This window comes from Mus pahari, chromosome 4, assembly GCF_900095145.1.
Source record: "Mus pahari chromosome 4, PAHARI_EIJ_v1.1, whole genome shotgun sequence".
Taxonomy (NCBI): Eukaryota; Metazoa; Chordata; class Mammalia; order Rodentia; family Muridae; genus Mus; species Mus pahari.
Genome location: NC_034593.1, coordinates 56,094,162 through 56,108,814, shown reverse-complemented (window position 1 = coordinate 56,108,814; position 14,653 = coordinate 56,094,162). Strand labels below are relative to the sequence as shown.

At 40.9% G+C, this 14,653-nt stretch overlaps 1 protein-coding gene across 2 annotated transcripts in view; it reads left to right on the top strand.

The window, feature by feature from the left end:
* The window catches only part of Plch1 (phospholipase C eta 1), a 196,636-nt gene that overhangs the window by 67,484 nt on the left and 114,499 nt on the right, over positions 1 to 14,653 (top strand). The gene's annotated exons all lie outside the window — the stretch shown is intronic.

Here is a 14,653-nt window from a genome sequence, read left to right as displayed (position 1 = left end):
CCTTTCCTTTCCTTTCCTTTCCTTTCCTTTCCTTTCCTTTCCTTTCCTTTCCTTTCCTTCCTTCCTTTCTTTCTTTCTTTCTTTTCTAATCTGAGAGGGGATTCTAAGCTGCTTTCACTGTGGGTGAATTTCTCTTTATGATGCTGGAGAAGTCAGTGTTAATAATCTGGACCCAGCCTTGTATGATGCCACCTTCCTTTGTGCATCAGATAAATGGTACAAGAAGGATATACATCAGTAGCAAGCTCTCCAGTAGTCTGGTCTGAGAAGTTTAGCACAATGCTTTGTAGTCTACATGCTAGAGCTGCTTGATGGATGTAACGGCTTGAATGATTAAAGTTAACTGACTTCCTACTGCTGTGACTCTCCTGGAGTACCAGGGAAAGTGAGAGGAGAGGTGGGGTTGGTCAAAAGCCAAATCAACCTTAAGGTCTGACTAAGACTTTCCTTTGGTCTTCTGCACACCCAGTCTAATTGATCATTGTGCTCACTAAGAAAGTCAAACGAATAAGCTTGTTCTGGTTGCTTCTCTGCATGGTTCCAAAGGCACTGAGGTATAATTTACATGTTTTTAGAGATTCCTGGAGAGAGAGCCTAGGAAGTTAGGATTTGAAAAATGAAAGCCAGGAGATATTTGTGGTTTCTTTTATTTTATTTAGGATAAGAATTTCATCTCTGAGAACAACCTCAGAGAAAATAATTGGAATATATCTAATCTGCCTCTAAATAATACTGTAAAAAGGTGATAGGGGCTCCTTGTTTTAATGTTCATAAAAGGCTGGTGATGCTAATTTCCTATTGAAACACAAAGTGGTCCAGAAGAAAATGGAATAGAAATAGAATATCTTTGCTTTCCACTCTCCTTGCTTGGTAATATTAAGCTCAGATATTTTTCATGTCAAGATATTATTAAAAATTATAATGTTGGTGGATACTTATTGGAACACTTAAGAGGCAGAAGCATGTGAAATAAAATCTGAAAGTTCATAAAGTCATATGCTTCCAGCCCCTGCCTGTGATTCCATGCTTTATAAATGCTCACAGTTGTCATGTTGGTTTGTATCTTCCTTACTTTATGCACAGACAGTTTTACTGTACCTTAAAACATGAAAACCAACATTGTTATATACTATGTTTGACTAATTTGCCTTCCTTCCTTCCTTCCTTCCTTCCTTCCTTCCTTCCTTCCTTCCTTCCTTCCTTCCTTCCTTCCTTCACCATGCACACTTATGCACACATCAGCTCTATCTTACAGAAGAATATTTCAATGTGAAGGTGCGAACAAACGTTCCCATGTCCCCCCCCCCCATCCCCTTCAAATTTATAGGCTTTTTCCTTCCAGATGTTATCTTTACACATTCAGCATGCCTTAGTTGTCTGCAGTTGTTCTCTAGGGGTGGGGCCCCTTTGAATTCCTGTTCCACATTAGAATGTCTGTTGCTGTGGTCCTTCTTCTGGTCTTGCTCAGTCATCCATATTGTTGAAATTCTTATGGGTGAAGCTTCCCTGACATTTCTAGGAGAGAAAGTCTCACAGCCCATTTCCTGGTCCTCTGGCTCTTCATAGTCTTTCCGTTCCCTCTTCTCTGATGCTCCTTGAGCCTTATGTGTACGGATTGTGTTGTAGATGTATCTGTAATCAATTGTTCTCTACCTTTTTATCAGTTGTGGTATTCTGTAATGGTCTCTATCTGTTGCAAAGTGAAGCTTCTTTGATGAGGGGGGATAAGAGCTACATTTCTCTGTGGGCCTCAGGCTAAGTATTTAGAATGCAGTTAAGCATTATGTTGTCTCATTAAATGACAGTAGTAGATTCTTTTCTAATTGATGTTGATGCTATTAAGTCTTTTCCATTCTTGTTTGATTTTTGTGTGTTTTTGGCTGGAGTATCTCACAGATTCATCACTGAAGCTTTTCTTCAATTTTCTCATCATCCGAATCATCATCATCAACACCACCATCATCATCTTCATCATTTTGCTTTTTATTCCAGGGCAGATCACTTTCCAGACATACTTAAGTTATACATCCTTCTCATCTCATCTTCTTACCTGGCATCTTCCTCTATAACTACTAAATGTTGACCACTAGTGTGTGCAGTCCCTGTACTACACTTTAACCTTAAGACCACAGGCAAAATGTTGACTGTACAGACATTGTCAAAATTGCCAGTATTGCTTCGATTGGACTGCCTTCTTCATTTATTGCTTCTGCCGCAACAATGAATAATTACCCTTGGCACTCCGCCCCTAAACTAACTTTTGTTAATGATAACAGATGCTCAGTTTCACCATTACCCCTTAAAGTGATAACCTTTGTAGGCCTTTAGTTTACAAACCCTAAAAGATATTTTGAGTCTTCTGAGAGCCTGTGTTTGTGCTCATTCCATCTTCCATGAACTGGAGGCAAACACTCCCATATGGGAATATGGGAGAAGCTGACTGGAGATAATTGTGTCCTACTCCTCAGAGCACTCATGCCAGGGGCCTGAGTTATTTTTAGTCAGGGTATTATGCAGTTGTAGAGGGCAGTAGAGGGAAGGCTGGAACTGCCAGCTGGGGGCTTCCTGGTCTCACCCATCAGGCAGCTTCAGGCACATTGCTAAATCAAGGTTCAATACAGCTGCTTGAGTCATGATCCAAGGAGTAAGTTCATGAGTACCACACGTCTATTCTAGTGGATTCTCTCCTTGTGAGCTCCTGGCTCCAACTGTCCTCTTAGCCCAACTCTTGCCTTCCTATACCACAACCAAGAAGATCTTTACCAAAAAGGCCATGCTAGGGCTGATCCTGTTGCTTAGTTTACAGAATGCTTTTCTAGCATGTGTGAAGCCTCAGGTGTCATCCCCAGCACCTCATAAACTGGAGTTGGTGTCCCACACCTGTACTCCCCGCCCTTGTAAAGTAGAGGCAGGAAGATCAGAAGTTCAGGGATGTCCTTGGCTACAAAATGAGTTAGAGGCCAACCTGGGATAGAGAAGATCCTGTTTCAAATGCCAGTCAACCAACTGGCCAAAGGGGATATCAACAAAACAAAACAAAACAAAACAAAACAAAACAAAACAAAACAAAACAAAGGCCCAGCTACTCAGGTAGACTCCCTGATTGGAAGTCTTTGGGCAGGGTGTGTGTGTGTGTGTATGGGGGAGTTCAGTTGCCTGGCTCAGTGAGCCCTCCCTTCCATTCTGCCCAGTCACAGCACTTCAGGGTTGTGGGTGCCTGGTAAGGGAATGTGAGACCCTGAATTTCTCCAGCTGTCTGCTCTTTGACCTCAGAACATGGACCTCAGGCCACTTGTACAGAGAAGTCTGGGAAGGGGGTCCATTATCTTTTGTCTTTGTCTTTCTGTCCTGCTGGACATTTTGGGGCCACTGACAAATGTTATGACATCCCATCGCCTAATTTGCTGTCTTATATCACTCATGCCTTCCTAATGGAGACAGGCATTCTATCTTGCACATTCACTGTGGTATCTTAGCACCCAGGAATAACCCATATATACAGTAAGCACTACCTGTTTCATTGAAAAAAAGGGAGACTGGCTGTGTCTATGAATAATTGACACCTTGGAAATTTAGGTGTGAGCTGAGCAGGCCTTTGTCCCTGCTGGAAGCTTGGCATTCACCCCAGTGGGGAAGCCTTTCTAAAGGGGAGAAACCTGCTGGGAGGCCACCACAACAGAAGCTAGTATGCAGACAGTCAGGGCTGCATTCCCACAAGTTCTGAGCAAAGCTATCAGCATCATTTGCTGATGGTATTTCCATCCTTTTTCTGTCTTGAGCCTGAATTGCTGAAACTGAAGCTGGTAATTGAGAAATCTTCAGTTCCACTCCATTGTTTCTTCCTGGGACTGGATATACTGAAATTTCAAAGCTGTGGATAGTCTTGGCTGCAGCCAGGACTGAAGATTTTTAACATATATACATTATGCCCCTCCCCCTCCAAGAGCGACATTTTCTTACCTTCCAGGCTTGCAAGGAGAGCTCTTGTCAATATTTTTATGTATAGTAGTGTCAGGAGGAAGGGAAGCATACTGGTTGGTGTTGGATAGTCTTGACAGTGGATTATGACGCTGGGAAGTCCTTGGCATGTGCCTCTTCTACCTTTAGACTCTTATCCCCAGGTTCACTAAAATATTTCATCTCAGATTTTAAAGAAATTTTAATTTTTATTTACTGTTTGAAAGTCTTCTGAGTAAATTACAGTTTTAGAGTCAGGGTGCGGCATAGATTTAAGTGTTTGCCAGGCATTTACTAAAATCTTTCCAAAGCAAAGTCTTTCTGGGTGTGTTCACCTGGGGCCTCTGCACACTGGCTTTTCCTAAGCTCTCTCTGTTTGTCTTTTGTTCTGCCTGGTCTCCTCTAAATTGACTATTTTGTTGACATGCTAAGAAAATGTAATTTCCTGTTACTTGTGTGTTTTGATCTATGTAAAAGACTCCCAATTTGGAAGAACAAACTAACGGGAATGTGTGTGGGGGCTTGATAGAACTGTCCCCAGGAATATTTTCATTAGGATTCTGTTGAGTGAGGCAGTCACAGGTCTTACAGGTCTTTCATCATGAACCTGTTATGGTGCGGGTAGGGAGTCCTTTAAAAGGAGGGCAGATGCTTGTTTTTGTGACAGGGAAGTGCATTCATTTTGTATTTTGACTCTTAGGTTAAGATTTCATGCATTTTTTATTAGCTCTGCTTTTACTTCCTCAGTCTACTGAATAGGAAAAACACCATGTGTTTGGCCCTGGGTGATACAGTATTTATATAGAATTGTTTGATTCTGTGGGAGAAGAGCTAGAAATCAAGAATGAAGGTGATAGGTAGTTTCATACTGCCTCAAATCATGTCTCTACATCAGTATTTGTTTCTTCTGTTGACACATCTGTTAGAATTGAGTCACCAAGGCTGGCCTGCATCCAAGTGGGGGTGGAAGCGTCAGAGAATTTGTAGACATTTTTTAAAGCCACTGTAGATAGACTCATTGCTTCACTGAGATTCTTTATCAAGAATCAGCCTAGTAACATAAAAGCAGGGAGTGTCACAGATTTATGACAGAGAAAGAGGAAGGGAGGGAGAGAAGGCAGGAGGGAGGGAGGGAGGGAGGGAGGGAGGGAGAGAGAGAGAGAGAGAGAGAGATTTAAAAAGGCAATCATGGAAAAAACCAGAGCATACACATTCCCATGGAAAGGAAATCTCACTCAGAAGGGGCAACCAAATAGTCATCAGAAGTGTAGGGAAAGAGGGGACTAATGCCCTGTCTNGAGAGAGAGAGACAGAGAGACAGAGAGACAGAGAGAGAGAGACAGAGAGACAGAGAGACAGAGAGAGAGACAGAGAGAGGAACAGAGAGAGACAGAGAGGCAGAGAGAGGGGAGAGAAATGGATAGCATATGAATGAATATGAAGCTGGCTAACATAAAGGGATTTGCTCAGTGCTGCTGAAGGGTTTCTATTCCTGTCTTAGCTCCTTCTTCTCCAGCCTTGGTGACTTTACCTTCCAGGTTTTGTGTGTGTGTGTGTGGGGGGGGGAGGGGTAATCAAGATAAAAGGGAAGCTAGTATTAGAAAGATAGTTGTCACAAGAATTTTGAGGGGACTCCGAAAATGGAGATGCAACTTCACATACCATTAAAAGGTAAGCTGAACATTTTTAAAAGATTTGAGCATGAGGATGCAAAGTCTGGAGTTCCACGTTGGGAAGGTCTGTGCTGGGGAGGGAGGAGATAAGGAAGAGCATCAAGTGTCCAGGATGCCATTTAACACGCTAGAGTGATGCTCAGGTGAGAGATGGGACCACAGCAGTGTGGACAGAGAGGGAGGGCTTCAGGAGAAGCAGTGCACAGCAGGGAGAATGGAAATATTTGATGACTTGCAGTTACTGTCTGAACCATGGTTGGTGGGTGATAGATTACCCATGTGGGTGGGAGGACAATATCTAAATGATGGTTTCTTTTATTTTTCACGTTTTATTTTATTTTTTATCTTTAAATTTTTATTTGGAGCCTGGACGGATGATGTGGTGGTCTGAATATGCTTGGCCCATGGGAAGTGGCACTATTAGGAAGCGTGGCAGTGTTGGAGTAGGTGTGGCCTTATTGGAGGATGCATGTATGTCACTGTAAGGGCGGGCCTTTGAGGTCCTACTCTTGAGCTCTTCCCAGTGTGGAAAGGGTGCTTCCTCCTGATTGCCTGCACAAGAGACAGTTTCCTTCTGGCTGCCCTGGGATCAAAATGTAGAACTCTCGGTCCCTTCTCCAGCACCATGTCTATCTGTTCCTGGAATGATAATAATAGACTGAATGCACAAAACTATAAGCCAGACGCAATTAAATGTTGTTCTTTATGAGTTGCCTTGGTCATGGTGTCTCTCTACAGCCATGGAAACCCTAAGACAGATAGCTTTTCCCAGGGTTGGCCAACTGGAAGAGGCAGCAAAGTTGTCATATGTAAGCCAACTTTTCACATGCAAGCTCTATGTGGCCTGTCCATGTCTGTACAGGCAGAACCATTCACAGGACTCCTCCTGACGGTCTGCCACCACAATGGCTTTTCTTGGCTTTTAAATATTTGTTTTCATTTATTAGTGTGTCTCTTGTGTGGGTACCCTGAGAGGACAGAAGAGGGTGTCAGATCCCCTGGAACCAGTTATAGGTGTTTATGAACAACCTCAAGAGAATGCTGGAAACCAAATTCTGTCATCTAGAAGAGCAGCAGGCACTTTTAACTGTTGATTGTCTGTCTTTCCATTTCCCACCCACCTACCCCAAGGCAAGACAGTGTCTTGATGTGTAGCCTTGTCTGGCTTAAAAACCAATATGCACACCAGATCAGGCTGTTTTTGAGTTCACAGTGATCCTCCTGGCTCTGCTTTCTGAGTGCTGGAGTAATAGGCACATTTTGCTGTACCATGTTGAGGTTTAATATTAAAAGGAAGAGCCTGTTTATGCCAATAGAAAAGGAACTGTTTGGATATATTCTTTGTTTTTCCAATACAAAAGTAGTAGTTGAACATATATACATTAGTGATTTCTCTGTTACTTTAATAAAGTACCTGAAACAATTGACTTATAAAGAGAAAAACTTTAGCTTGCTGCCAGATTCTGAAGGTTTCAGGCTTCTGATTAATGGAGCATATTGTGACAGAGTGTATGTATTGAGGAGATTGACTACAAGGTGGCTCACAGCCATCTGTGGTTCTAGTACCAGGAATCCACTGCCTGGTCGCTGCAGGTACTGGGCATGCCTTTGGTACACACACACACACACACACACACACACACACACACACACACACACACACACACCATATACCCATACACATAAAATGAACTTTTTCTAAAGGAGGGAAAAAAAGAAAACATACTGCAAAACAAAATAAGCACGGCCACTTCTTCTTAGTAAGGAGGTGATTTCTAGGATTTCATGGTATGGGAGCTACTATAGCAGGGTCATCTCTTTCCCTTTTATGCTCATAGAGATCTGAACACTGTGGAGAGGGTTATTGTATAGGAAAAGTCTGTGCATGAATGTTCCACACTGTGCGACAGTTTGGGTGGAGGATGTATATGTGTGCTCTGTTTGGTGTCTGTTGCCTGGGATACCTTATCACAGCAGCTTGTTCTTGTTACCTGAAGCTTTATTTCCTTGAACCAGAGAGTAAGGGTCCTTGGTCTGTTCTCTGCATCCAGTTCTGATCTCCTGCTTACTTAAAAAGCATGAATACCTTTTAAAAAGTAGGGTGTGGGGGTGGGGCAAAAGGAATGAAGTTAGCATGGAAGACAGTTTATGTAGAGAAACTTTTCAGATTCAACCTAAGGGCTTAACACCAATCAGGCTTGAGCCGAATTTTCAGAAAATAAAAATCGAGCGATCCAAAATAAGGGGAGGAAGTAAAAAATTGGTTGAGCTACTCCAAATACACACAGTATGAATTACAGAAAATTGATGCTCCTGGGTGAATATTCTGATAGCCTTTTCTTAAATTTCTGTTACCTGTTTTTACTTGGAGTATTCCTCTGCCAAGGATACCAAACTTAGCAGCTAATTGTGTTTGGCTGATTGGCATGTCAGTATTTTGACCAGTTGTTGTTCTGTAAGTGTATACTTTTTTTTTTTTTAAGAGCAGAGTTATGGCCCAAAAAGAATGCTGTGACTAGCTATTGTTCTCTACTTGTATGCACTGATGGTTTGTTCTGGCTCTGGTAGGGCTTCTTGCGACCTTTAATTGTGACACAGAAAAACTCCAGGTGCCACTGTATTGGTGTATTGACTAACATTTGACACAGGAAATCTTGAGTGTGCATATGCGTGTATGTTTGTGTTTTTAATTTTTTTCTGTCTATAGAATTTAGAAACCAATTGAAATATTGTGTATTAGTCTAGAACAGTAGTTCATAGCCTGTGGGTTGTGACCCCTTTGGAGGGGGTCTCATATCAGATATCCTGCATATCAGATATTTATAATTCATAACAGTAGCAAAATTGCAGTTATGAAGTAGCAACAAAAATAATTTTATGGTTGGGGGGGTCATCACAACATGAAGATCTGTATTAAGCGGTAGAGGCACAAGGAAGGTTAAAGGTTTCTACTAGAGGGATAGAAATAACAAGAAATATGCTGTTTCTTTTTGTGTGCATTGAGACAGGGTCTCACTATTTAGCTCAGACTGGCCTCTGACTTAACTATCTCAGCCTCCTGAGTGTGGGATTATAAGCACACTCCAGGTTCCTTGCCTGGCTCCAGTTCTTCTTTTATCTTGTTTTAATGTTTTAAATGATTTTTTTTTACTGTAAAATACAATGACTTTCTTTATGACATTTTTTACTAATGTATATCATTGTTTCCCCTTCCTCTTCACTCAAAGATCTGACTCTATTTTTTATAATAAAATTAGTGATGTATGGAGATACAGTGTGAGATATAAAGTGAGATTTTTAACATGTATATGAGTGAGATTTGTTGTGAAGAATAGACTCACATGATAGCAGGCTGAGAAGTTCTATGATGTTAGGCAAGCTGGAGACCTAGGAAAGCTAGTGATGTAACTTCTAGTCTTCTCCCAATGGTCCAGAGAACCAGGATACTGATGATAGAAGTATCAAGGGCAAGTATCTCAGCTCAAGTGATTAGTAAGATAGTTAGTTCATCCATGTCTTTGTTCCGTGTGGACCCTCAGCAGATTGGAAAGCACTCAACTGCTACGAGGGGGCAATGTGCTTCATTAGAATTTTCAACTGGATATATGGCTATCCTGTGGCCCAGTCAGGTTGAGATATAAAGTTCATAGTTGAAGAGGAGCCTTTTAGCATTCTTTCAATGAAGGCAATGGTGCAGACAACATGGAACAAATCAACAAATGATCTTGATGAATTTTGCTCTAACACCTACTTTGGGAAGTAGGGTATATATGATAGATCCTGAACCACCAGTTATGGGTTGGGAACTTTAACTTACTTATGTCTTTGAATCTTCTTATCAGAATATAGTGGTGATAATATAGTGATGGTGGTGGTACATGCCTCATCTGGGTGTTTGGTTTTTGGAAGACTCCCAGCATACCCTGCATTATGACGAAAGAATTGTGAATGACTGGCAACTATATATACACATACATACATATACATATATATACCTTCAGACATTGGCGACTGTTTTCTGGTCTAGTATTTAATAAATTAATAATCAAATGAAATTGTTCTCTCTCTCTCTCTTTTCCTTTCTCCCTGTCTTTATCTCTCCCTCCTCCCTTTCCCATCTCATTTCTAGTTTTTGAGGGCTTCATATGAATTTTCATTTGGCAGAATCAAAAACCCCAACCTTGAGTTTTGCTGAGGACCTCATCAGTTTATAGAGTCATACACAAAATAGACCAAGGGTGTTTGGGGGATATTTCAGTCAGTTACATACAGAGAAATATTAGGGTAAACATTTAAGTGTAAGGAAAAATACAGAAAATACTTGAAGTGTCAATATTATCAGTTAAGGAAACAAGTGGATAAATGTCAGAGCCAATAAAGTAGTTTTAAAGGATTTGTTTTGCAGTTTCTGTTTTAGGTAAAAATCAGTTTTGAAATACAGGATCACATTTCTTTAGTGTGTGTTTATGTCCTATGAGTCAAACTGACATTATACACATAGCCCTCTTGCCTAATTGAAATTCAGTTTTAGACATGTTTTCCAAGGAACATGTCAGAATGTGCTTTAGGAGTTGTATTGAAGTTAAGTCTTTCTTATTGCAGGGCCTTGATGGTCTAACCAGTACCTCTACTTCTAGCTTCCTATTCAGCCATACTTGGAAGTGTAGAAAGATCCTAATCATAAAGGATTTAGAAAGATTTTGTGACATTACTTCTTGACCTTTGGGATTAGATCAAGTATAGAAAGCTTTTCTGGAATTAGTGAAGTGTTGATACCCGATGGATTCCCTTGTTGGAATTCGCTGAGAGACCCATGAAAAGATCCATCAGATTCCAGATCCTGGAATGGAGCAGCAAGTACCGTTCTCCATTCTCCAGGATGGCACTCTACTAAGGCTCTGCTGACTACGGGGAACGTGGGAGCAGCTTAATCTCACGCCTGTTCTTATTGATTTAATTGCATAATCATGGAGTTTTCTTAATTTTTAGGCTAGAATTCTAATATCTCATTGATGGTGACAAAAAGAATGTTCTCCACTCAGTCAGGGTACCATCTCAACAATGGTTACCTCATTGTAGGCCATCATGGGTCACCCCCCTTCTGCGGCATGCAGAGTCCTTGAAAGAGGTCCAGACTATCACACTTTCTCCCTCTCCCATTTAGAGCTCTGCTCTACCCTACCTTACTCAGATAGCTTCAATAATGAGTCTTCTCCAGAATCCCAGGCTTCAAAGAAGCTAGAAGTAGGAGCTGAGGCAGTCCAGCTCTGAACCTTGTGCTCTCCCTCATCTGCCTCATTCCTCTTTTCTGCAGATGGCTTTTGCTTTGTCTGGCTTGGAACTGGCTACCCGCAGCTCCCTGGTTTATATGTCTTTCCTACAACTGATAAGATTTGCCCTCTGCAGTTAGTTAAGCCTTACAGATGACCTGCGTGGTGGGCATTGACTGTGAGAACAGCCTATAGGTTTTCAAGGTGGGGTGAAAAAAAACACACAGTACCTTAGTATATTTTATGTTGCTATAACAAAGTACCTGAAGCAAGGTATAGCAATAAGATATTAAAGCTAGGTACTTAGAATAACTCTTGATTTGGCTACTAGTGAGAACTTCTTGGAAGATGTCATAACAGAGGCTGGAGTGTATTCAAAAGAGATCTCATGGCAAGACACTTAGAGAAAGGGAGAGACCTGGCTTGCTGTTTTATAAATAATCCACAGTGACAGGGATGGAGTACCCGTTATTCTCTCTCATTCATGCTGATTCCAGTTACCAGGTCATCTTTTCATAGCTCTTAGTGGTTCTGTCATTTCAGCACCTTCATCACAAGAAGAGCTGGACTGAATACAAATGAATCCTTGGGCAACTTACTAGCACCTTAGCAAACCAGAACACATAGGATGCTCCTGTAGATATGCATCCTTGGCTCGTTTCCGCTGTGCTGCTGCTGTCCTCACCAAAGGTTCTTCCTATTGCCTAGGTACTGTGATCCCAGGTATCTTCAGTAGGCTTGTACTCACATCTTCAGTGACAAAGATGCTTTGTTTATGGGAACTTTAATGCAGCTAAGAATTTTTCAGCTCAGTGGTATATTTTATGGAATTCCTATTTCTGTTCATTTGTTTAATAAATATTTATTAATTAGTTAGGTTATTTGAGAATATTATAAAATACATGTGATATGCTATCACGTATAGTTTTATAATTGAATTTAAGTTTTTAGAAAACGTTATGTTAAGTATTCAAGTGTCAGTTACTGGCTTTTCCAGGATCAAAAGCCTTTATTCATTAATACCTTCTCCCAGACTTTTTTCCCATATTATGGCAGGCAGTCATCCAGTTTAGTCATTTGCCTGTATAGACGCCTGTGATATATACAGCAGTTTTATTGATTCTAGTTAGAAGTAACTAACTAGGAGGATAGTCATGCTGGGAAAATAGAAATTTTCCAACAGCAGTGTTGCATGACATTGTGTTTTTCATTAATTCAATAACAAGAGACGGATTTTGAGTAATCCGGGAAGCTGGAGGCTGTAAGATTATGAACATGGCAGCATGCCCAAATAGTTTCTAGAGTTGGAGGTGGCTCAAAGTTCAGGACTTCACAAATAAATAATCACATGCAGAAGGAGAAACTAGAAAGGTCTTTGTGTAAATCCAAGATGAAGTCCCAGCTGGCTGCTTCAGGAAAAGGAGGGATAAGCTTTGTGAGCAAAGCCAGCTGTGCTGCATGCCCATATTGTATGTTACACTGTCTAAAAGGGTTTCGTCTCTGTTTTCTGTCTGCTTAAATTCAGGTCTTTGTGGGGAGTGATACCAGAGGGGAGCACGGGAGTGGTTGGTGGTTTATGTGGCATTGTGAAGTTAACACTCCTCATATGTGGAGGGTTGGAGTCATTGATCTCTCCTGTGTTGGGTGAAGGTATATCAGAGAGGCCTTTAGAGGAACATATGTGCTGAGTACACTAAGCACTAAGCACTAAGCACTAAGCACTTTTTTTTTTTTTTTGCTGTAAAGTATGGCACATACTTGACACTGTATTTTTTTAATATATCTTAATTATTATTATTGTTTATTTAGCTACACATGTGTATGTCTATGTATGAGGAGGTCAGCCAGGGCCATCAGATCCCCTGGAGCTAGAACTACAGGCAGTTGTATGTTGTGGGTTGTTGGAACCCACAGCTGCCTGATGGGTGTCCTGGAAGTTGAACTCATGCCCTATGTAAGAACTATATGTGTTCTTAACCACGGAGCCATCAGTCGAGCCCCAGTATATTTTTATGATGAAATACGTAAGGATCACTTGGAGAGCTGAACCATGACAAAAGTGAAATAAAGAGAAGCAGCACACTCTACCAACAAATGCCACCCGTAAGCCCCAGAAAGAGTTTTGATTGGACAAGTGTTTTAACAGGAAGCTATGTTCCTTTTGGGTCCTTAGTTCCCCACCCTTCTGCTTGGCAGTGCTCTCAGAAAAGTCTGTCTTTCATAAGAAAGAATATATGTTAATAATCTCATTCAAGGTTCCAGCTTGGTGGATCTTTCAAGCTGGAGTGTTGCATTTAACGTGCATGATTTGAAAGGTTAAAGTCCACTGAATTCCCAGAAGTAGATGTGTGGAAAATTTGACATGCAATAATTGTAGCCAAGGCAATCTGCTCTTCAGAAATACCCTGGCTTTTATTGTGGAGAAGTATAGGGGTTAATATAATCCATTGTCTAAAAAGCAAAAATGATGAGACAGGCGTGAGACTACTCACCAAACACATCTTCCATACCTTTGGAGTCAAAGTGCTAATTTTACGTAGGTAACATTTTCTCATTTGAACAATAAAGTGTGGACACTGGATCTACTCCTTATGAAACTTACATTTTGCTTATCACAAGGAATCTTATCTTTTTAAATCAGGAAAGAGCTTAGCATGTTTTAATCTACTTCTGGTGAGTGTTTTGACATTTTGAATTTCTAGTCTACAACAGATGGATATTTTTGTATAGTACAATTAAAATTGATTATTATAGGTGAATCAAGGCATAAAACTACAAGCCTCATTTTCTTTTTTCTTTTTTCTTTCTTTTTAAAATAATTGTATTATTGGTTATTTTATTTATTTAAATTTCAAATGTTATCCCCATCCTGGTTTCCCCTCAGCAAACCTCCCATCCCTTCCCCTCCCCCCTGATTCTATGAGGGTGCTCCTTTCACATCTGCACTTCTGCCTCACTACCCTAGCATTTCCCTACACTGGGGCATCAAGCCTTCACAGGACCAAGGGCCATTAATGCCAGATAAGGCCATCCTCTGTTACATATGCAGCTGGAGCTATGGGTTGCTCCATGTATACTCTTTGGTTGGTGGTTTAGTCCCTGGGAGCTCTGGGGGGTCTGGTTGGATGATATTGCTGTTCTTCCTATGGGATTGTTAACCCTTTCAGCTCCTTCAGTTCTTCCCCTAACGCCTCCATTGGGCTTCCCATACTAAGTCCAATGGTTGACTGCAAGCATTTGCTTCTGTATTGGTCAGGCTCTGGCAGAGCCTCTCAGGAGACAGCTATATCAGGCTCCTGTCAGCAAGCACTTCTTGTCATCAGCATCTTTCTCTTTTTTTAAAGACAGGATCTTGCTATGTAGTCAGGGTGACCTCAAACTCAGAGACCTGACTTCTCCTGCCTCCCAAGTGCTGAGATTAAAGTTATACACAATACCCTCAATTTTTATTTAATCAAGTACATATAAAATTGGTCTTTCAAATTGTTGGGAAAGAATCTAAATCGTTGGAAGATATTTCTACCCGCAGAAAGAGAAATCTACTTTTCTGGCCTGAGATGTATCATGAATAGTTTACTGACTGGCAGAAATCCTGGGATTGTACTTTGAGATACAAATGTACTTATTTAGTTAGAGTTAAAAAAAAAAACATTTGAAAGACATTTTCCAAATTTTATCTTGATCTATATGTCCTTTGCCAATGCATTTTCTTTTCTTTCTTTCTTTCTTTCTTTCTTTCTTTCTTTCTTTCTT